This window comes from Solanum tuberosum, unplaced genomic scaffold, assembly GCF_000226075.1.
Source record: "Solanum tuberosum cultivar DM 1-3 516 R44 unplaced genomic scaffold, SolTub_3.0 scf00382, whole genome shotgun sequence".
Taxonomy (NCBI): domain Eukaryota; kingdom Viridiplantae; phylum Streptophyta; class Magnoliopsida; order Solanales; family Solanaceae; genus Solanum; species Solanum tuberosum.
In genome coordinates, this window is record NW_006239306.1 from 89778 (window position 1) to 115735 (window position 25958).

At 28.4% G+C, this 25958-nt stretch overlaps 1 long non-coding RNA gene and 1 other non-coding gene across 2 annotated transcripts; both read left to right on the forward strand.

Annotated features, from left to right (window-relative positions):
- Nucleotides 1-12834: 12834 nt before the first annotated feature.
- Nucleotides 12835-14569, forward strand: LOC102597809 (uncharacterized). The gene is made up of 2 exons (XR_368482.2): nucleotides 12835-13173; nucleotides 14352-14569. It is a non-coding gene; the product is annotated as an uncharacterized lncRNA (long non-coding RNA).
- A 5227-nt stretch (nucleotides 14570-19796) lies between these two features.
- Nucleotides 19797-19876, forward strand: TRNAL-UAG (transfer RNA leucine (anticodon UAG)). The gene has a single exon. It is a non-coding gene; the product is annotated as a tRNA-Leu (tRNA).
- Nucleotides 19877-25958: the final 6082 nt, after the last annotated feature.

Genomic DNA, 25958 nt, shown 5'->3' on the forward strand with positions numbered 1-25958 from the left:
ACTTAATATGAACCAGAAGAATTACTAATAAATAGAAAGATTTAAGAAAATTAGGTTTGTGTGGAGCACTAATTAGTCTATGTCCAATACTATAATTTAAAATTTACTACATTAGAGTATTAGATTATTGTAGATTGAGAGTATCCCCTTCATCCACCATTATTATCATTATTATAATATACTACGATTTAAGGAGTCCAGAAAACGTAAAACAATATTAAAGTCAACCAATGGCATTCAAGTGAGATCTTTGAGCACACATATAGAGGAAACGTAGGTTGCCTAATTAATTTTAATACAAAATAATTATAAGAAACTTTGAATTACTAAGTTTTAAATGATTTATACATTTTTAACAAATTTTTTGAAATAAATATAAAACTTTGACCAAAATTTTCGTATTCAGCTCAATTCGTAATTTACATAACCCCTTACCTATCCTCAACACATGAATTCAGATTAGTTACACTTCGAATGTTCAGTAAAAAGAGTTGTAGGACTAGTATAACAGAAGAAGACATCTCAAAATATAAGGCAAATGACATTACATTTTGACTCTGTCTCTCGAAATTCATCACAAATTGAATTTGAAAATTGTATAATGGGCGAATGAAAAAGAAGAAAAAAAGCTTATCACATACATTTTCACATATTCTTAAAGAAAAAAATTATCACTCTTGTCATAATTTCCCAGAAATGAAATATGTTGAAAACTCTAATTTAATTTATCTTATATTAAATCAAAATAGGACAAACAAATTATTTCGCGAAAAGAATAATACTTTCACAGTACAATGAGAGGTTATGTGGACAGAAATAATTGAAATATTTTTATGCTAATCAGATGTGGGAAACTGTGTGACTTGCTTTTTGGCAGTTGATGCACTGTTTTCCGTACAATTATTTAAGATCTATTTCCCCACCAACCATCAATTGTCAATTAAATTTTTTTATGCTTTTATTATTAGGTAGAAAATCAGAGAGAAAGCCCAAAATAGTCTCTCATCTTTGGATTAAGACTCAAAATCATTCTTAAATTTTCACATGAAACACTAATAGTCCGTCATGTTTGTAATATTGGTGCACTTTTGGTCCTCCCCTAAACTTTTACCTATTTTTTAACATTAATTTTGTTCATTGTTTTATGTAAGGATTTTCCAATGATCAAAATAGTCCTTAATATATAGGAGTTGAAGCATTTTGATCCTTCATATATATCATCTTATTAAAATAGTCCTTAAAATATAATAAAAGATGATAATTTTGATCTTTTACCCTAAAACTAATCATTATGATTTAAAAAATGTGGTTAAATTTAACAGTGGGTCCCACAATATTGACACATGGCAGTCCTCTTCTCCTTCAATCTTATCTCATTCACCACCATTAGAGAATATTCCCCATCTTCAATCTACCACCTGTCATATTATTACAAGAAAAATAACTCACACTACGCTCACTTCTTATCTCTATCTACCTCTACGAAACAATTTCGATAGTTTGCACTTTCATACATACAAAAAATAATATAAAAAAGATGAGACCATCGATACAGATGCAAACAAAATAAATCAAATAAAACACTTTATTAATTCCTCTCAGAAGATTGCCATAAATCAGTTTTTTCCAAGCTTTAATCATATAGTCTCTTATTGAAGGATCACTTCAGAGTTCTGTTTTGTACTTTTGACTTACAGATCTGCTAAGTGGTAAACATGCTTGGCAGAATCACTAATTTGAGTCTTGGCGGTGTATTTTGTTAAAGTGTTCTTGACAAAATGGTTGTGATTTCTTTGTCTTACTATTTATTAGTGCTCTTAACTTTTTCTTAAGATGGTGTAACTGAGCAAAATAGAATTTTAATAATATTATCTAGAGAGACTTTAATTTGTGAGCCGGATTTTTTTTAATGGAAAGAAGAATGGACTTTCTTTTTTCAGCGAAGAAGAATTGGTTGAAGAAAGAAGATTTGAGGGAGAAGGGCTTGCTAGGTGTCAATATAGTGGGATCCACCGTTAAATTTAACAACATTTTTTATCTTAATGGTTAGTTATAGGGGAATGGACCAAAATGATCATTTTTTACTAATCTTCAAGGACTATTTTAATAAGGTGATATATATTAAGGATCAAAATACTTTAACCCCTATACATCAAGGACCATTTTGGCCATTTTCTCTTTTCCAATTTATTTGATAGTACTATATATTTTTAGTTCATTTTAGAATTATTTTTTTTTATTTTTAATAATTATTTAATTTTAACTTTTCACTTGTCATGTTTCATATTATAATATTTTGATAAGTTTAACATATATTTAAATTAAGAATATAAGATTCAAATTTATTTTTTTTAATTTCTAAAATTCCGTCTCAAGTCAAAAAAAAAAAAGCAAAACAAATTAAAATGAAGGGACTAAGAGCCCGTTTGGATTGACTTAAAAAAATAGCTTTTAAGTCAAAAATAAAAAATCAAACTAAATTTCTTTTTAAGTCAAAAAACAAAAAGTAGGGGGGACCTACTTTTGGTTTTTTACTTATTTTAAGTCATTTTTTACCTTGCCAAATACTTCCCCAACTTATTTTAAGTCAGTGTACTGGTAGGATCATGCGGCTATCCTACTAAGTGCAACATACATAAGTCAAACAACAATATAATCACATGCATATATCGAACATATACAATATCATCACATTTACGAACAACGAACAACTTCACATGTCTCAAAATACACAATTATGACAAGTCATTGGTCCTCTCATGGAACCCAAACAGTTAGCATACCGAAACGTGGTACCCGATCCAATGATTTTGCCGAAACGTGACAACCGATCCAAGTTAGTTATAACGGAATGTGGCAACCGATCCATTCAACACACCACAATCACAATCACAAGTATATCCTCAAGATCATACAACTAAGTCATGATTTCATGGTAATCATCATTCTTCCATCTCATTTACAATAAGTATGATCAATAATGCAACATTCATATACATACATGTATCGTAATGAGGCAAGAACAAACATACATCACAAAATCATAGAATCACAACCATCACCTACCTCGAAACAAGCTTGAAACCTTAAGAAACTTGATCCTTCCCTTTCCAAATTCGTTCCGCTTGTTCTTAGTCTACAAACAATCAATATAATACATGAATCAATAAACAATCACTAATTACCCCGATTACTAACAATTCTAACAACCCTAGATCATACTCATGATCCCAAGTATAAAAAATAGGGTTGTTTCCACCATAGAATCTAGATCAAAACCCTTCCCATCATTAATTGTCCATTCTATTACGTTCTACGGATCGAAAAACGGATTCAGGGGAGTGAAAAGCTTACCTTTAGCCTCAAGAATGGTGGAAAACTGTTAGGAGTCGCCTGTGGTTCGTTCTTTAGCTCTAAAAATTGAAAACTGCAAAATGAGGTCGCTTATGGATTTATATACGACTTTAAGTCGCGTTTGGCTCGCCACAATGGCCCTCATCCCGCTTCAGCGACCCCGCCAGAGCGGCCAAAACACCCGCCAAGGCTGCTTGCACGAACCAGTGAGCTATTTAAAGAATTCCAAAATCCCCATTTCACAACACACCCCTAATCAACGACGCTCAGAAAATACCCTTTACGCTAAGGTCGATTCCGGGAGTTCTACTCTCCCGAATTCAATTCCATAAAGTCGTACGGATTCCTTAACGAGTTATCTATCCACCCATGTAATCATAATCATAAATAAATCACCCGATTTTTACCAGATTTCCCTACACCTTAATGACTCCGATTTCGTCCAAATTTGGACTAGGTTGGGAAAATCCAAATACTACGAAAAAGTTTTTCCGGTCCCAAATTTTCCGCCGTTGGCGTTTCTATAACAACAAAAATAGGTCGTTACATAACTTATACAAAGTTATATAGTTATATACATATTTAATAATAGAATTTATATTACATATATACGTGAAATTGTAAGCGAGATTTGGAGCATAATTTTGTAAATATTTTGAAAAAAGAAACATTCTATGTTTGGTAAATGAAAAAGATCCTACTATATTGAGTAATTATAGGTCTTATTTTGTATATATGAAAAAAACTTAAAGCAAGGAAAATTATGTGACATAACAACTCAAGGCCCACTAATTATTCGATTTAGTGATATTTTAAAATTATTATATAAAAACAATAGATATTCATTTTATAGTGGATTTTATTGTATGTTTTAATATATATATATATATAATGGTGGATTCATTATTTTTCACTAACGCGTTCAAAAAATTAAAAAAAATATAGTGATTGAGATTTCAACTTGGAACCTCAAGGTGATTAAGGACCTCTAAACTACTGAATCAACATCTAATCTTATGTTTAAGAGATTCAAAATCTATCATAATGTAATTTTTTATTGAGAGTCTGAAAGGGCCACATTCCCTTAGATCTTCCCATGTATACATGTACGAGTACGACGGCTAATATATGTATGTATATATACCCGCTAGTGTATATTTGTATGTATTATATAATTTGAAAAAATTATTGTAGTGTTTTGAAAGCTTAATAATATATATCCACATAACTTGCTATTAAAGGATATATGTCTAATCTTGGCCTAATTTTAGTTCATTCCCTTTGGACTAAAACGTTGTGAAAAACAAGAGTAAAATCTACTACACAAAAGGAGAGGAGGTTCTTGGGCTCCTATCATGGAAGATGCTAAAATAGGAAGAACATATAATAACTAAAAGCTTCTAGAAATTTTCGGATGCCTTCTATTCTTTGCAAAGCCTTTTTTTTATAGGTCCCATAATTGAACGCCTACATTTTTTTGAGTGTATCACAATGTATAATCAGTATATAGTTCATGTATATGTAAACTACATTCAACTTTTTGAGTGTATCATAATGTATAATCAGTGTATACCTTTTTATGACTTTTGATTATCTTCATGTAAATAAAAACATGACTATATTTGGTGTATACTAGTTGAAGTGCTTTTCTTGAGTATTCTTGATAAACCAACGTTTATATAATTTGGAAAGTAAAAAGGCCCTATGACATCTCTTTATCTGCAAATAATTTTCTATGTGAAAACACAGAGCAAGTGGATTGATCTTGGAATAGAAAAAAAGTGGATGAACGTCATTTTTCCTTTCATTCACTAGTTGAGTACTACTTTATTGTATATAGTTGAAACTATCCCAAACTATAAATGCCAATACTAATTGAGAGTTATATATAGATGTCAACGTCCCATTTTATTTTTTATAAATACAAAAGAGAAAATTGTGGCCCAAATCAATCGGCCCAATTATTTTTAAAAAGTTTAGGCTAACTTTTTTAATTAATATCCGAACTAGTCCAATTTGTACATAAAAGATAAAACTTCTTTACTTGTTACTTCAAAATGTGATAGTATATATGTGTATTTTCTGTGTATAATTATGTATATACTTTATATGAAAACAATAAATACTTCCTCTATTGCATTTCGATTGTCCTATTTTGACTTGAGATGAAGTTTAAGAAAGTAAAAAAGTTTTTTAATCTTGTGGTATTAAATTAAAGATATGTAAAATGTACCAAAATGTCATTTGATCTTGTGGTTTTAAATATGTCACGTGAAAAATTGAAATTAAAGAGTTGTCCAAAAATATAAAAGACTTTCTTTTTTTAAAAAGAGCAACTTTCACATATAGCAAACATAAAAAATCATATTTGTATGTTATAGTTATAGTTTGCATAATTGCGCTACATAGCAAATTTTATGTTTGCTATGGAGCTTTTGATTTGTATAATTCGCTACAAACATCCAATTTTTATACAAATTGTTCAGTTTTGTATAAATTCATTTTATACATTGTAATTTGTATATAAGATCTGTATTTTTATAATTATAAGTGTATAGGACGAAAATATATGTATTTGTATTTGTATATACACTTTTCTCTCGCTTTATACAAACACAAACACATTTTATACCGAAATGTATAAAATGACTAATTGTATACCAAAAATGGCTAATTGTATATCGAATCGGATGGCAAAAAAAGGGGATGTTTGCTGCTAATTAAAATAAAAATAAACTATGGCTATAACATTTAAATTGAATTAATAATTTTCTATTTCATACAATTTTCAATTTTAAAAATGGCAAAAAAGAGTAGGACAAACAAATTAAAATGTGGGAGTAAAGGGTCAATAATGTTATGACATGATTCAGACCACAAGTTTAAAAATTGTTATGGTCACATAAATGTTATGTCATGATTAGACCCACAAGTTTTAAAATTTTCGTTATCTTATTAAACTTCAAACAACGTAATATAATTGAAACAAAAGACTATTAAATTTTACTTTAATATATAGATAATATAAAGGGAAACCTACACAAAATAGACCCAATTGTGAAACTATTTATCCAAATTGGACCAAATCTCATCAAATCTATTTACCTGCTTACCTCACTTTCTTTTTTCTTATTTCGTGCATAATGTCTGCATAACGCCATCATCACTACTATGAATTAATCATCTATGACACCCCGTCGGTAAATTAATACCATATATGTATCATATAGGATTGAGCTTAATTTTGTGTGATACTCCGTCAGTATATTGATACCCTATCAATATCATATAGGATTGAACTCTTTTTTAAAAAATAAATAAGAAATAATTAAGAGAAAATTGTTAATGTCACAATCTTATTTATCAAACTGTAAATTAGTAGAAATATATTATTTGTATACTTTGTCGGTATATTGATACCATATCGATATCATATAGGGCTGAGCTTAATCCTCTATGTACTCTGTCGGTATATTGATACCCTAACAATATCATATAAGATTGATTTTTTTTAAAGAAATAAATAAGAAACAATTAAGAGAAAATTATTAAAGTTACAATCTTATTTATTAAATTTTAAATTAGTGGAAAATATATTCTTTGTGATACTCCGTCGGTATATTGATACCATATCGGTATCATATAGGACTGAGCTTAATCTTCTGTGATACTCCATCGGTAAATTGATATCCTCTCGGTATCATATAGGATTGAATTCTTTTTTTAAGAAATAAAGAAGATCAATTAAGAGAAAATTATTAAAGTTACAATCTTATTTATTAAACTCTAAATTAGTAGAAAATATTTGTTTATATTTTTTTAAAATGAAAATGTTGAAGAATTGAAACATACCTCAATGATACCACGACATCATGTAGATATACCGTAATGGTATCATGAATGATTGAGTAATCTTATCGAATGACTAAAGCAAACTTCAATGAAAACAGTGTTCAATTACCATTGATACTACCATAGTATATTATACTTTGATGGTATTAAGGAGAAAGAAGCAGTCCTTCAATAAAGACACTGCTCAATTACTCTTTGATGCCATCAGAGTATACTGTGATGGTATCAGAGAGGGAAAAAAAGGGTAGACGCTGACGTTAACGTGCAATTTTTGTTTGATATATGTCATTTTAAAATAAAAAAATGTATGAAAATATTGTGACATTTAAGGATAAATATTTACTTTTTTTTTTTTTTATATAAACATTCTTTTCCCTAGTAATTTCACATATTCTTTGTATGTCCTTGTGCTCATTCCCAATGCTTAATAGGCATAATATTGCTTAATAGGCTTACTGTTTTCTCATATTAATTATAACCTTTTGAAGCCAATAGAGAAAACATGTTTAATTTCACTTTGGGGAGATGTATACATTTCTCTTGCTATATATATTTCTTTTCCTCTATTGGAAGGGAAAATGATGTTTTAGTTGTGAACATATGATATGAGTTCAGCTCGATAATTTTGGCTTAAATTATGTAATAGAATAGGACAATTAGATATACAAAATATTTCATGTTTACATAGAGTTTGGAGAAGGGCTGCACTACTCGATAGATGTGCTATAGACAACCTATTATCCTATTAATGTAAGCTCGAATCTGTGACCTACGAATAAAATAAAGACATCACTTTACTAAAAAAGGCACATATCATGTAATAAGTAGAGGAAAAACATATGTTATCTTCTACCGATATAAATATGAAATAACCCTCTCCAAACATAGGTTAGAACGAAACAGGACATCTTATTTTTAATCTCTCTGTTGACATTTAAATCTGAATTTTTAATCATTTCTCATAAATTAATTTAAAATATTTTAAACCCTTTTTCGTTATTAATTACCAAAAATTCCCTTCATTATTTATTGCCACATAAGTATTCCATAACAACTCATTCATTACTTGTGAGTTTACCATTTTACTCTGATGTTGATTCTTTGTCGTCATTATCTTCATGCAACCCTTCTTCCGAATAACTTAACTTTTTGAGCTGTGGAGATAGTGTCTCTACTTCACAAGACAGAAATAAGATATGTATACATCTTAAGTTCCTAGATCGTAGAATTATATTGAATATATTGTTGTTTTGCATATCATTTGCAGCAATACATATCAAGTTTGGTGACATGCAACTTCACAAATTAGCCAAGTTGTACATTTTTTTCCAAGTACTTGTCATTACATACTATATACAGTATTGTGATACACAATTTTGGTATACATGACAGGTCTGAGTATACCATGTACATCAAAAACATTACAAGATTTGACATTTATGTGTTGTTACTTTCACACTTTCTCTTTCTAACCCACTGTTAGGGTATCAGAGACTCAGATACAGACAGATAGCCAGTCCAACACCAACAGAGAGGCCTTTTCTCCATTCAGAATTCTCTTGTATTTATATATGCACAATTTTCAAGGGATTCAAAAAAGTGTTGAATTATGGAATTCAACATCTTTCAAAGTGTTGCTTTATCAAACTTGACACTATTTGGCTTGATATGAAATTTAATAAATTTTTATTTTTAGAATTTGTGATCTAAATGAAGAGAAAAAAATAAGTTGATTAAATTAAGAGATAAAATAAAGTTTATATGGTTTCTATTAAGGTCAATGGAATTAGATAGCGCACTAAATTATTGCACTACATAACTCTCAAAATATTAGTCCAACAAATAGTTATTTTGAGGTTTAGGTTTAAGCGTGTTGTTTCATAGGGTTTAAGATTTGTTAGTTGATTGTTTTAACTTTTAAGTACACTCTAGAGTGTAGTTTAGGAGTTAATTATTTTAAATACTCTAGAGTTTAGCAAGATACATAAACTAATCTTGATTGCCTTCCTTCATCTCGCTTGTCACTCTCCTATAGATCTGGTATCTCATATACATGTGAATCACACCAGATACATACAAATACATGTATGCAGTGTTTATTTAGTGTGATTCGCATGTGAGATACATAACTATCTCAGTCACCTCCCTAACCATCTCACTCACCTTCCTCCCCATCTCGCTTTGCTCTTTTCCTATTTTAGTGTATCTGATAGCAAAAGTACATGTGTAAAGATATATCTTCCTCAATATATATGAGAGTAAACTCTTAATTAGTGATAAGATACATAATTATGTAAAAGTATAAATAGAATTAATATATATGATATGAATGTATATCTAATAAGATTGTTTTCCCTATTTATGTATGAAATCACATTAAGTTTTTTTTTAGGGAGAAATGAGAAATATGCCTCTGAACTAATGGTATGCAGATACCCTCCATCATATTTTTGGGACATTGGTGCTCCTGCCATCCAAAAACTAGAGCATATATGTCATTCACTCTACGGAAGACTAAATAGGGATACGTGCCCAGTGACAGACCTACCTTGGTCCAAGGGGTGTCAAGCGACACCCTTCGTCGGAGAATTACATTGTATATAGTGATTAAATTTTAGTTTAATAAATATAAATACATATATTGACACTTCTTGAAACAAGTTGAAGGTTTAGTCTATTGGTTAGAGGCTTGCAAACACTCCATGAGATCATGTGTTCATTCCCTACTAGCCTATTTATATTTTTTTTACTATAACCATTGGCACCCCTTAATGAAATTCTGCGTCCGCCACTGTACGTGCCGCAATCTCATCCGTCGATCCGATATTTAATAAATATCGGATCGGTGGATTAGATTATGACATATGTATGTCCATTAGAATAAAAAGTATATATGCTCTAGTTTTTGAATGACAGAAACATCAAGTCCCAAAAATATGATAGAGAATATCTATATATCATTGACGATATTTTTTTTTAAACGGAGAGAGTAGTGAGAAACAGAAAGAGACATAGAGAAAAAATTGAAGGGTGACCCAATGTGTCGGTCGTCCTCTCGTTTTCTGTTCCAAAAGGTACGCGCTAAACGAGGGTCCTCTTCTTGTTTTTTATTTGCCTTTTTCAAATTCAAAACTTAATGGACCCATTCCTTATAATATACACTATACATTTTGTCTTGGAATATGTACGAAAATGTCATTTTCTCCATCTCATATTATTTAATTATTATATTTAAAAATAATTATTTCATATTAATTGATCATTTTTAAAATTAAAAAAGTGTTAATTGATTTTTCTCATATTATCCTAGCAATTAATTTTTCTGTAAGTGTTCACTGTCACACTTGTTTGTACAGTTTCAAAGAAATTCTTAAGGGGTGAATTGGTAAAACTATCGTCTTATTTATGATTTCTTAATATACATATACCAAGAAAAGTGATCAACTAATATGAGATGGAGAGAGTAATAATATTTCTTGTTTTTATTTGTGTTTTTCTCAACTATCGAGCAACCCATAACTCAACTACTCCTCTGACTTACTTGCATGGCCTCATTTAATTCTACATGTACCTAATCACCCCCCAACCTCTTTTGTGGTATAAAAATTGTTTTATATAATTAATACCCAATGAATGAATATTTAAGGCAAAAAAACCCTTCATTATAGCTGTGTCTATCAATGGAGTAGTGAATATATAAATCATAAATCTCGATTTTGAATTTAAGTAAGAAAGAATCCCTCCATTATAGTTGTGTCCATCAATGGAAGGTGAATATATAACATGTGTGTATATATGTGTAAAAGAAGCATCAATGACTTGGACCATTTGGTAAAAAATATATTTATTTCAAAAACATAATAATTTTGTCAAACCTAAGGTGTATTATTACTCCTTTAATTTTATTTGTAATTATTTAATATTCTAAAATGTGCTACAAGTAAAAAAAGATAATACAAAATGATGGGTCCAAATTCTAAAAATTAATTTTAGTATTATTCATATAAGAGCATAAGAATTAAATTCACATTTCCAAAAAACAATAATCTATTATGTTGGATTAAATACTTTTTTTTAATGAGTATAAACAACATGATTTAGATCTTTATTGTTACAAGTGTATTAAATATGTGTTCAAAATTTAAATATATTTAAAAATATATATATATATATAACTATACAAGAAATATTTCTTCTGCCTCAATTTATACGACGATAAATGGATGCATGGTTGGCTACATGTAGCCTTCACCTTGTCTTCTTTGATTCATAAGCAATGTACTACTCTCACGACCATAGTCAAAACACCGTTTTTAGTGAATTGTCAGTTGTGTTATTTATTGTACAATAATATTCTATGTTTTATTTTATTTTATTTACCAACTTGAATGGATGACATAATTAATGAGTCATATATTAGTAAATTAAAATCTAGTTGCGTGTTTTTTTAAAAAAAAATTAATAGCAATTAATTATCTCAGTTTAGAATGTCTTTTTACTGACTACACTGACTTAGCTAATTGAGCACTGATAATTATGTACTCTAATAACTAGGTCAATTAGCTTTACATTTCTATCCCATCCCATAGCAGTAAAAAAAAGGTTTGAATTATATATGTAAGGATTTTTACGTACATTTATCTTTTTTACATGAGAAAAAGAGTTAAAGAATACCTTTGAAATGGATATTTTGAGAGGTTTTCACGTATGATAAAATGTTTTTGGGAACAATTAGTAGAATGAGTAATTTCGAGTTAATTGATGGTTTAAGAGCATTTTTACGCCAAAAACATAACGTCGTGGATATTTTTAGAAAAACACATAATGAGAGATAAATTTAATTTATTTCAAATAATTTAGAGGTATTTTGGCCCTTTTCTGTTATAGATTATCAATGTTTAAGTGTCATCTATTACCATGAAAAATAAAACAGATTACTAGATTAAAATAATACATTTATAAAGTATAAAAATACTCTACTCTATCAATATATCTTCATATATAGTCATCTCACACTACCAAAACTAACCTACCAAACACAAAATTTCATACATGTGTAAATTTGAATAGAGAAAATAGCATACTCCCTTCATTTCAATTTTTTTTGGTCCTACTTCCTTTTTAGAGATATTTGGATGGAATTATGACTTATAAGGTCAAAAATTAAGTTACAAATTCTAATTTTTGACTTATTTTTCTTATATTAACCTAAAAAAAAACCCTTATAATTTTTTTCTTCTTAATATCCAAACACTACAAAATACTTCAAAGTTAATTTGGCTTGAAGACACCTAAAATAAACCAATTCAAACAGACTCTTAGTTATTTTAAGAAAAAACCTCTATTTCCTTATATAACAATTCTTTAATTTCAACTTCCCACATGATATGCTTAAGTTAACGAGATTAAAAAATATTTTACTACATTTGACATATCTTTTAATTCAAGATAACAATATCGAAAATCTCATTTGTTTTCTTAAACTCTATACCAAGTTAAAACGGAGAGAACAGTGGTGGTGAATTCTGGAAGTCCAGCTGGTAGGGTCAGAGTGTGGCCATAGGTTTTGTCCTCTTCAACTTCAACTCTTTTTTTTACCATCCTTTTATAATCCCCCAAATCATTCTTTTCATCATCACACTCTCTATTTTCTTCTCCCTAAAACAAAGGCGTAAGTTTTGGGGGAAATAAAATAGATAAGCAAAATATAAAATAAAAATCAAGAAATCAAAAGTGGAGATTTTTTTATTTGTGGGGAATGTTGTCTGGCTCGAGGAAATCTTCAATCCTGATCAATTTTTTTTTATACATATTTTTATAGTAATTACTATATTGTTACATAGATCTATACAATATTTATGATAGATCTATGAATTTTTGATTATATTGTTGGGTGTCGTCGGACCAGGCTTCATTCCCCTCAAAGATTATATCTACCACATAATTAATTTCAGATCTTTACAAGAGGTAAGTCTTTTGATTAGTTTTTCATGTATTATGTGGACTATATCGGAAACAGTCTTTCTATTTTTGAGGCAGAGATAAGATTTGCGTATTATATGTTGTTATTGTTGTTCAGTTGTAGTTGTTCATGTACTAGTATCCAACAGTTTGGACAAATTGTACTTGTTTTATGTAACCTAAAATAACTTGTGTGTCATTTATAGTTTTTTTTTTGCTGATTGGTGTAATGATAAGGATCTTGACTTTAGTGGTTTTTTTTTTTCAGATTCTCAATTTTTTTCATGATTACAACCTTTTTTTTGTTGATACTATGTTGTTTCATTTTGTCAGTAAATAAAAAGACATATACTTTTGTTCATCATTGTGTTATGATTGTGGCCATGATGATGATTTTTTTTTCCAGATCTGTTCAAAACCCTTTTCTTCTTTTGGTTTTCAAAGGTTTTTCTCACTCTCTCTATCTCACACAAACACACAATTTTAGTACTATCTATTTTCAACACTTTGTTTGGGTGATTGCTATATATTATTTCATAATGTATTATATTGTTTATATGAATATAAGGTAAATTTTTTGGATAAATTATGTTATTCTGTGCTACAAAATATTACATATCAACAATTTGAAGGATAAATCTACGAGAATACTAATATATTGTTGAAATAACATAAGCTTTTAATATGCATTACTATATATTACTAGATCTGACCATTTTGTTTTGATAATATCAAGATTATGTTGTATTTTATTATCCCATAGTTTACATTATTTCTGCTATTAATGTATTCTCGAGTTTTGTTTTCAACGTTGGGAAACTAAACTCACTTGAGGAATATTTTAATTAATCTCCACAATATACATATAGTAGCATTTGGTAAATATTTTATACTCTAACAATTGTTTCTACCGTAACAAAAATGTGAGTTAATTTGATATAATTCCAAGATAGAATTTGTGCATTTTTCTTATTTGTCTTTAAGACACATGTCTAGGAACAGATTGATGATTTAAATTGACATGTTCAACCTTTAAGGTTATCGTGTTGAAATTTTGTAGGTTTAGTTGAACACATTGATCAAAGGTTGCATCGTTTCATATCATATTTATATAATTAAAGGTCAAAATTAATTATTTTTTTATAGTAAACATTATACTGAATATGTTATTGTTGTTGTTGCAGTATCTGGACACTAGCTACTTCTAGCCACATTGTATAGGAAAAAGTACTAGCTGGAGTAATTTTATTTTGGTTTGAATATTGTTTAATATTTGGTGATTGTTCTTTTTATACTAATATTTTTTAATTTTTTTTGTGCAAATAGGACTAGGTTTGATTGTTCTTGTTGCTATTAGATTTGAGTCCTTAATGAATACCTAAGAGTAATGTTGTTTTATATAGACCTGCAGGCTGCAGAAGCTAACACCACCTTTAGGTTACCCATATCGTTTAAGAATTTAGAAAACTTAGATTTCTCAAGTAAAAAAGTATGCTGGAGAACCATAAATTTTCAAATATTTGTGTGATTATAAAATTTAATCGCTTTTTTTGAAAATTTGTTCTATAAATATTTTCAAATTTTCAAAAATTGGTTTAGAACAATTTTTGGGTTATTTGGACTTTCACTCACAATACTTTAATATTTTTCAATCAAATGTGTGTTCAAATTTCAAGTTTTCACTTTAAATTCATGATTTTAAAAAAATAATAATTTCCTAGTGATCCTGGGAGTGTTGCATTTCATTCCATATAAAGATTTAAATTACAAAACAAAGGATAGAGATTAATTAAAATGTCATCCGTTTATAGTTTGGCTTAAAAAATGTCATTGCCGTTAATATTTTGGTTCAAAAAGGTCCTTGCAATCAATACTTTCACTATAAATGCATTTTTGAACTTAAGTATTGACGGTAAAAGTATTTTTTAGCCAATTTATTAACGGAGGACATTTTTATTCATTTCACATAGCTTAAGAGCATTTTTTTTATAACCATTTTCTCTAAAGAAAAATTGTTTTGTTAAATTTCGATTTAATATTTGATCTCTATCCATGAGAAAAGGACCATTTGCATCCTTAGAAAGTTGTTGGGATCTATTGTCAAATGGAATCTTATAGTGATAGACTCACTGTTAAATCATCTGTTGCTTCAGTTTCAATTTATGTAGCTAAATTTGAATAGACAAGATTTTTTTCTTATTTTTTATAAAAGATTACTTTTCAAATTTGTGGTTAATAATGTTTTATTTTATTTGTGTAGGTATAAGATTTTTGAAATTTGATATTAAGCATCCGTAGCATTTATTTAGTACTGTCTTCTTTCCATTTTAATGGTCATTTTAGCACTTTTCATATTTAATAAAAAAATAAAATAAATATAAGCCGGTATATATAGTTTACTAAGTTACCTCTATTTTTTTTTAAATAGATGTTTCATTTCCTTATTATTAAGGATATAATTGTAAATAATTACTAACATTAGTCTTGAATTTCTAAAGTAACATTTATTTTGGAATGTCTATTTTTTTTTAGCTCAAGTGTCCATCAAAATGGGACAAAGCGAGTTTACACCTTTAATTTCTCGTTAAGGATAAAATGTACTAAAATGTGTGTGTGGCAAAATCAGCTCATAATATCATAATTGATCCAACTTGTTCAGGTCTGGGTGGGTTAATGACCCTCTTATTTTATCAATTTAATTATTTTCATTTGCTTAATTAAGCTCATTTGAAAACTGAGATTATATGCAACATAAATTGAAAGTCCGACGAATTGAAGGAAGTATATAGTAAAGGTGACAAAATTAGCTCATAATATCATGATCCAACTTGTTTAGATTTGAGCAGGTGAATGACCCTCTTTTATATCAACTCAATAATTTGATTTGCTTAATTAAGCTCATTTGAAAACTGAGATGATATGCAACTCAGATTAACTCATGAGAAAATTTGTTTGAATACTTGAAAAATATTTTATTTATTTGTTATGTTACAGTTATAATATAAGGAAAACAATTAAATAAGAATTGAATAGATTGAGTTATGACTCAACTTTTAATCTATTTCAGTCTAAATAACTTTTAGATGAGTCAATAATATGCTTATTCACTCAATTTCATTTTGACATGCCTAATTTCAACTTAACTCGCTTATTTGACAATCTTAGTGAATACTATATCGAAAGAATCAAAACATCTAAAGAAGCTCATATCTAAAATTTGAGATTGTTTACAGGAGATCTGAGATGGTCAAAATTGAAAAAAAGAACAACTCAACTCATTGAGGAAGATGAATTGTTGTATCTAACAATGCATAAATATTGTATAAAAAATATATAAGAATATATATACATCTCTTATACTTAGTTATACATCTATTTCTAAAGAAGCTCATATCTAAAATTTGAGATTGTTTACATGAGATCTGAGTTGGTCGAAATTGAAAAAAAAAACAATTTAGCTCGTTGAGAAAGACGAATTGTTGTATCTAACAATGTATAAATATTGTATAAAAAATGTATAAGAATATATATACATCTGTTATACTTAGTTATACATCATATAAATATATACTCCTTCACTTGTATAATATAAATACATTACATATACATGCTTCTATTTAGCTAAAATTTTTTTACCATGCGATACATTTCTGTAAGATACCCTATTTTTTATGCAAGCAATATTTGTATATACGTATATAAATCTTAATGTACCGATTACAGTAGTCGAAAAATTACCCAAATTTCTGATTACACATTTATAGTCGGCAGTTGTAGTTGGAAAACAACTTATTTCTAGTAGTGTACGAAGACAAAGTAAAATTGCAACTAAACATACTGATGAGAGTAATTCTCCTTGTATAAGCAGTCAACCTAGGGTGTCATTCTTAAGCCACAAAATTCTGGCATAGATAGGCATGTAAATTTTTGTGGTTTAAGATTTAATTCCAAAATCATCTCAAAGACATGATACATTAAGTAGATATTGTGAGGGACCTATAAATTCTTGATCATGGAAGCAAGAAGAAATTGAAAAAGACACAATTGTCGTCCTAACTTAAGTTTTCTAATCAAAATCGTGAATGGACCAACGTTTCAAGGGGTAAGCAGAGCCATCAATATGGACTAGGCTCATCGAGCCAATTCATAATTTAATAAAGTTAAATTATGATTTTTGATGTCTATTTCAGAATAAGTTTTTTTAGCTCAGTGTGCATAAGTCTAGCTTAGTTTGCTAACTATATAGTGATAGATTTATCTGATGTTTTCTAACTTGCGTAGATAATTGATTAGTTTAATCTGAACCATCCAAATTCAAAGACCGTATAAATTAATTGAGATAAAACAAACCGATTCATATTGACAACTCTTTCTAACATGTAAGTAGCCAACTTGTGCAGGACATGCAACCCTATATGGTCCTACAACTACAATTAATGGAATTGACTGTCTTATATTTTTGTTTGCTTCCAAAACAACATAGATAAAAGACGTAACTAGTACGTTATTCATTTCAAGTACTGAACTAAAACTAAATGATTTGAAGTATTAGGATCAAAATACTTAATTTTATAATTATTTAAAATCAAAATTTTATTTTTTTTCTTTCAAAAATTAACTTATATTTGTTCTATTGTGCACCCAAAGATGGTCTACTTGAACATGTTAAAAGACGTTCCTTTGCGGCGAGTAAGGATTTAGGGTTCGTTCAGTTACTAGGATAGGATAGATACATCTCATGAAAATTCACTATTTCATCTTTTATATCAGATAGCTAATTTTATTATTTTATATAACCAAAAAATTTAAATTTAAATTATTGAATTTTATCGAATTTATAAGCTATAACTAATATTGTAGGTCCACAACAAAACAAAAAAGAGAATGGGCATTTTTCAACTATATTATCTTTGACCCCTTTTAAACATACTATCCTTCTTAATCCTTTGCCTTCTCTTTCAATATATAAACAAAACAAATCTCTCCACCCCATTTAACTAAGTCGCGAACAATCAATCATCATATTATAAAAATTCGATATAATCCTATTGGAATTTTTTTATTTGTAAGTATGGGCAGTAAAGATGTACCAAAAGGATTTCTAGCGATAAAAGTAGGTCAAGTAGAAGAAGAACAACTACGATTTATCGTCCCTATTTTATATTTCAATCATCCTCTATATATTCGGGGCAAGATTGATAAAGACCATGACCACCATCATCGATCACCTTCTTCATTTAACATGTTTTGAAAAGAGTTCAATTGAATCTGTTTGGTGAAAATACAAAACTATATTTTTGTATGTATGTAAAATAGAATTTTTAATTTTGTGGAATATTCCCGTTTCATAGAGAAACGTCTAACGTAGTGATTTAAAAAAAAAATTAGGTTGTAAAATGTTAAAAAGAATTCTGTCTTTTAAATAAGCTTGGAGAAAAATATTTGTGAAAAACCTTTGTATTATATTTGTTTTAAGTTACATGATCTTCCATGATTTCTAGCTCTTTTAGTTCACAAATGGAAAAAAAAAATAGCATTTTGACTTGGGAGACCAAAATCTCAATATGTTGTTTGTTACTCCAACCAAATGACTTAATTAGGGGCCTATCTTGTTTTATTATATAAAAACTGGAAATAACGATGTTTAGAAAGGTAATTTATTTTTTAGAAAAATCAAACTATGATATTTTGAGATACTGCTAAAATATGTTGTGACGTGATTTGAGGTGTGGCCAGAATTATGATAATGAAAGACACGTGTCATACTATAATAGCTCAGTTGGTACGTGAGAAAAATAATGAGTATTATACATCAGAATAAATAACGATTTAAAAGGTACAAAAATTGAGATGAATAAGATAATACATTTTTTTAATAACAAACCACAATTTAGTATTACATCAAAGCAAGCTAGAAATCATAGAGAATATATTCATGTATTTAATCCATCAAAATATTTTAACCAGATATAAGGGGAATGGTTGAAATATACTATAATTGAGTGGTTAGAAGTGTGCTTTCTCTGAAAGTTTAAGTCGATAAATGAGAGACAACATGTCAAATGATGTCTTAAACACTTCATATGTTAATATTTCAGTTATATTATATTGTGGTAATCACTCAACATTTATAAAGAGTATGGTTAAAATCCTATCTTAAAAGATTGCGAGAGTTCAGAACTCATAACTTAAAATTCTATATCATTTCTACTAGTAAAAATGGTCAGCTATAATTTACTTGTTGAAAATTCGAGAAGGAGATGACATTTTTAATATCATTCAAATATATTTTTGAAGATAAGTGAGACAACGACACTCTACTTACAAATTCTCTTAAAAAGAGGCGTGGAGAGTATTCTTCTTTACTTCTACAAGTTATTTCTTCTTTTTCTTTTAAAAAAACATACTATATTGACAAGTTTCACATTTTTGATATTTTTAATTTGGTAAATAGTTTCATAATTTGCATTCTTATATATTTTGTCTTGAGATTTATTATATTCAATGGGGCTAATATGTAATGATTTCAACTTTGTCTTCATTGAGTTCTTTTCCCCCCCCTTATATTTTTATTGCCTAATCTAAGTAATAAGGGATATTTAATACATAATAAGGTTATTCAAATATATGACAGTTTGGCCGAGTGGTCTAAGGCGCCAGATTTAGGCTCTGGTCCGAAAGGGCGTGGGTTCAAATCCCACAGCTGTCATTTTATTTTAGTTTTTAAAAGAAAAACTAAAAAAACTTAATTTGGGTTTACCATCATGACAATAATTTTTTTTAAAGATAGATCAAATATCCACTCAAAAGGAGGATCTACATATTAGACATATTCCACTCCATATATGATTATATTTTATTATTATTATCTATACTTTAAAATATTACGTATCTTATCGGTAATTAAAAGTTTCCTACCATATATTGAGAAAGATACACCTAGATACATATATTTTTGCTACCAATTTTACCATAAGTAGAGAGGCGAGCAAGATGGCGGGGGGGGGGAGTGAGATTTTTTATGTATCCCGAATACACGTGGATCACACTATATACACACTAGATACATGTATATGTATGTATCTGGTGTGATTCACATGTATATGACATACACGATACATATGAAAGCGGCAAGGGAGGTGAGGGAGGCTAGCGAGATTCGTTATGTATACCAGATACATGCGATTCCACTTGGATACAATGTATTTAGAATAAATTACACATAATTTTGACGCATGTATCTAAACGTATTTGAAAGCACCAAAATTTAGTAAGATACGTAATATTGCAAACTAAAGTGTATCTAAGTAATTAACTCCTAAAATAGTGAGATTTATGCAAGTTTCCCTTCTTTTTTTTTTTTTACTCAATCATCAATTATTATAAGTGAATTTATGAGGTATTGAAAGGCCATGAGCGCCTGACCAAAAAAATAAGGGAAACTTATATAAATTTCATACATTTGGGGGCTAATTACATCCTATTCTGAAAGTTTTCACAATTACAAGAGTTGGTTGTCCAATACATTGCAAATGTTACATTACTTAATGGGAGGGATGTATCCGAGAGAGGATAGGGATGTATCTGAGAGGGGAGGGATGTATCCTAAAGAGGGGATAAGGATGTATCCGAGAGGAGATTTTTGTAATATTTTTAAATGATAGAAAATTTTAGAGATTATGATATTTTCAGTTGTATATTTATGTAATTTCCAAAAAATAAGGCCATGAGAAGAGCACAATTGGTATGGGCCCAAATGTAAAACTTTAAGGCCTAATTATACATATATTCCTATCATATCTACTAATTCTTTATATAGATTGATATATTACATATCGCCTAATTAATAATTTCATACAAATTTCAAGTTAGATATACCTAGATAAATGTATTTTTGCTTCTAGATACATTCTAAAATATAGATACATAAGGAGAAAGACGAACGAGCGAGTGAGAGAGGCGAGCAAGCTGATAGATGGTAGGCGAGCGAGAGAGTCGATTTATTTCATATACATACGAATTCCACTCGATACATGAATATGAAATATCAGATACAATTTGGAATACAAATACGTCGAGAATGAGGCGAGAGAGATAGGAGAGAGGCAAGTGAGATTGGATAGAGGCAAGTGAGAGAGTCAGCATATCCCAAATACATGTGAATCTACTTGAGTACAATGTATTTGAAACAATTTACACCTAATTTTGACTCCATATAACTGAGATACATGTATCTAGACACACCAAATACATGTATCTAGGAACCAAATTTTGACATGAATAGTAATTTTAAAAACTCACAAGAAGACACGTATATATATATATATATCTTTTGTTAATATTCTTTATTTCTATCTCCGTTCCAATGTTAATTGAAATTTTTATGTTGCACCTATAAAAAATTAACAGAGAAGTAGAAAGAAGAGCACGTGAAAGAAAAATGCAAGAACTCGTTATTGAAGAATTTTAAAGCTCAATTTTTTTAAAAATTTGATTTGACGCAAACGTAAATCATTTAGAATTTGATAATATTTCAAAAGATTCAAAACATCGACAAGGGCTCATGTTTAATATTTGAGACTTTATGAAGAAGATTTGAGTTGGTCGAAATTTAAAAAATTAAATCGTCAAGGAAGGTAAATTGTTGTAATTAGTGGTGGACATGATACAGTATTGAAAAATTCGGTTCAGTAATTCGGCATGCGGTTTTTAAAAAGTACAAAGTACATAAATCTCATATATTTGGGGCTAATTACATCCTATTCCGAAAGTTTTCGCAATTATAGAACTTTCAGATTTTTCATTGCTCTCGTATACATTCTTTGGTTATCCGATTCATTGCAAATGATACATTACTTAATGGAGAGATGTATCTGAGAGTGGAAATGAGTGTATCCAAGAAGAAATTTTTGTAATTTTTTAAAATTGAGGGAATTTTAGAGATTATGATATCTTAAGTTGTGTATTTATGTAATGTTTCCTTTTAAAAATACTATATACCATTACCCTATCAAATTAATTCGGTATGATATTTTAAAGTTTGATTTCGATATTTACGGTACAGTAAATCGATTACCATAATTTTATCATTTTTAACATACATATATTCATATAATAAAGAATTATGACTTTGACTTTTCAAGAAACATCTCATTTATATCATACTACTAGCTTACACATGTAAAACAATTTAAATAAAGTACAAATAGTTCTCTTTGTTAATCAATCACCCAAAAGAATAATTAAATAAGATAGAGTAATCAAAATTTCAACATCTAAATACTAAATTACTATTTATATATTTACTAATATTATATATATATATATATGAATTTCATATGTAACTATATACTTCAGTACAATATCGATATATCATTATTATTTTTATAAATACCAAGTACCTAACCTTTTTAAAATGCATACCAAATATCATAATATTCAAACTGCGGTGTTAAAAAATTAATTTTAATATGATATTCGATATTCTATCATATCATACACACCTCTAGTTATAATGTATATATTTTGTATAAACAATGTATATGAATATATATGTGTCTTTGATGCACAATTATACATCATATATACAATATCAATACATTATATATACATGCAGCCATTTTAATTGAAATTTTGTTTGCTTGTACAATTACATAAGAAGCCCTAATCTAATATATAAACCCAAAGAGATTATTAATTTACGTCCTGAATTAGGTTCCACAATTAATTTTTCTGTGATTTTTGAATTCGATTAAACTAAATGTTCTTGTGTGAAAAAACTTCTGCACTATCAATTCAATTTAACCATGTATATAATTAATACTTTATTTACGAAGTAACCATATCGAGCTTGTTCTAAAAATTTGATGTAAGTCAATTTTATTAAACTCTTATAATATAATTTTTAATAGTCTAGCTTTCAGTCGACTGTCAATTTTGTCAAGTCGATTACCACAACAGATTAAAAGATTAGATGATACAGACATTAAAGAATTAAAACACACTAGATATAAAATTTCTTTTACTGATTATGATTATCGATATGGTGCCTAATTCAATTTCCATGGATTACAAGGGTTTCATTGAAGCTTTGAATATATCTTTGATTATATGGATAGTATTGATGTAAGCTGCAGAGAGTTCCTTAGTCCTTTTAAGGTAATTTTTAATTTTTATCGAATTCAGCTAATTATTACTGTTAATTATAATTAATAATACATATTGTAAAACACCAAATGCTTAATATCCATTTTTGATGTTTTCAAAATTAAACTAATTGCAATTTTCCGTTTTGTTCATATTACTTGCCTATATATGCATAAAGACGCCACAGTAAGGTACTCTGGATGCTAACAAAATAAAAAGGAGAAATTCTAATATATAAAGCTAATGCATATATTAATTTTGCTAATACACTCTATCAAATGACAATATCAAACTAATACTAAATTATAAGTACTTAGCATAAAAATGAACAAAATTATTTTTATAATAAATTCTATGAGGGCTAGGTCGGGTCAGAGTCTTCACAAGTTTGCCACACAATCACCCTGCCCCGCCACATTATTATTCCTACAAATCTCTCAAGGTCTCAGAGTCAGAATCTTGGCCTATTGGTTTCATCAGGTTAGGTCTTGAGATCAGGGTTGGATCTCGGGCTGACAACCGAGATGACGGGCTCGATCTCATCTCGGTTGGGGTTAAGGTTATGTTTTTGGATCGATATTGGGGTCGGTGTTACACCGAAGATTGGATTTGGATAGGAATATGAATTCATGTCTGGAGTCATAATATTTGCTAAATTATATTTTAATGATTTTGAAATAATATTTTTTCATTATTAATCAATTAAAAAATTAAATTAAGAAAATATTTAATTTCTTGATTTTTTATTTTTTAAAGAAAAACAACGTCCTTCAAACTGAACACACCCAAAATCCTTTTGTAATCAAATTTATGGTCAACCCATGAAAGGTGTCACGTTAGGTTCTGTCATTTTGTAGGTAACACTATTTTTATAGATATAATAATAAATAATTGTAGACAGAAATTAACCACTTTCTTGTAAGTGTTTTCCACCAAGGCCTTTATTTTCATCTTCCATTTGTATATATAGATAATAATATCTAATCATTGACTTTTAAATTTCTAGTAAATATTTTGACTCCGTCATTCAAATATACTAGATTTGTATTAGTGTAGATTATCTATATCATATTTTTGAAGGTGTGTTTTTTTCAAAACTTTATCTGAACGTGAGAGATGTTATGCACTAATTATTTTGTTTAGTTAATGAGTTGACTAGTCCGTCTAAGAGACCAAAATTCATATTTTATAAATAATAGTTTTTGGTCAACGTACACTAACACATGAATTATTTTAATTTTTTATAGATTATCAAAACAAAGATAATAACTAAATATTTTGTTCTTGTTGTTAGGCATTCACAAGAAACACAAATTAGATCACGGTGGACTTAAAAGGTTTTGCACTTTATAGGCGCACCAAACTTTCCTCTTCCTTTTGTCTTTTTTTATTTTAATCAATTTAATATTTAATACATATATGAAGTTTTTTTTTGTTTTTGTTTCTAAGGTTAGTATGTAGTTGAGATTTAACTCGCTTTCCATAGCCTTGGACATTGTGATTTGTGTTTGTCATAGTATTAGTTTTACACATGTTTTTTTTAGTTACCACATTATTTCACTACTGCTAATATTTCTTTTCTTTGAATGCTTTGTGTTGCTTTCCTTATTAATTGACATATTTTTTTGATAGTCCTAATTTTTTTTATAGGATACATAACTAATATCTCACATTTGATGGTACTAGTGATACATAAGATTTAATATCGTGTGATCAATTTATATAAAGACAACATAACCTTCAAATAATTTTAATCATTTTATTTATTTTCTTGATTTTATGTTTTATATTTATACGAGTACATTTATTAAATAAATTAGCTTACAAATTTTATTTTTTAGAGAGAGTTATTTTTTGCTAAATTAATTCAATAGAAATTAATATAATATTTAAAGTTGTTTAACATTAACAAATTAAAAAGACAAATATTTACGACGAATGTGAAATCAAATGAACAAGTTCGTTTTCTCATTAGGCAATACAATATATATAAGCCAATTTCCCAATGTTGGTAACCTCTACACACAAGTGCAGATGATGAGAAATGTGCATATAGAAATCCAAGATGTATGTTATGTGTGCTAAAGATATACTTATTAAAATATAGATTTACATTTTTTATGTGTAAATATAGATGATTTATTTGATTTTACTATCGTTTATCGTCTTTTCGATTTTAAAGTAGATGATCTATCTATTTTAAATTTATTAAGATAACAATTATTTACCCTCAAATAATTCAAGTGAAAAAATAGCAAATATATGACAATAAAACTGTTCTTCTCATAACTAGTTAGAAGGTCAAGAAAAATAATTTTCAAAACACATGTCTTGAAAGGTTTATGTGTTATTAGGAATTAGAGTTTATAATTCCTTAGATTACGTATGTTTAAATCGGTTATTGTAAGGCTCATTGAAATCTAGTGAAGTTGGGAGTAAATCCTGCAGAGATACAAACTTCAAATGGAAGAAACTAATTCCATTAAAACTTGTGTTTATTTTCAGATCTTTTACGTAATTTGGAAGTTTTGACCATAAACATTTTCAAATAAATTGTAATTTGCTATGAAACTAATTGACCCAACAGTTCTTTTATGGATACAATAGAGTTTAATAGCAAGTGTATTTCTGTTAAACTCTATTTT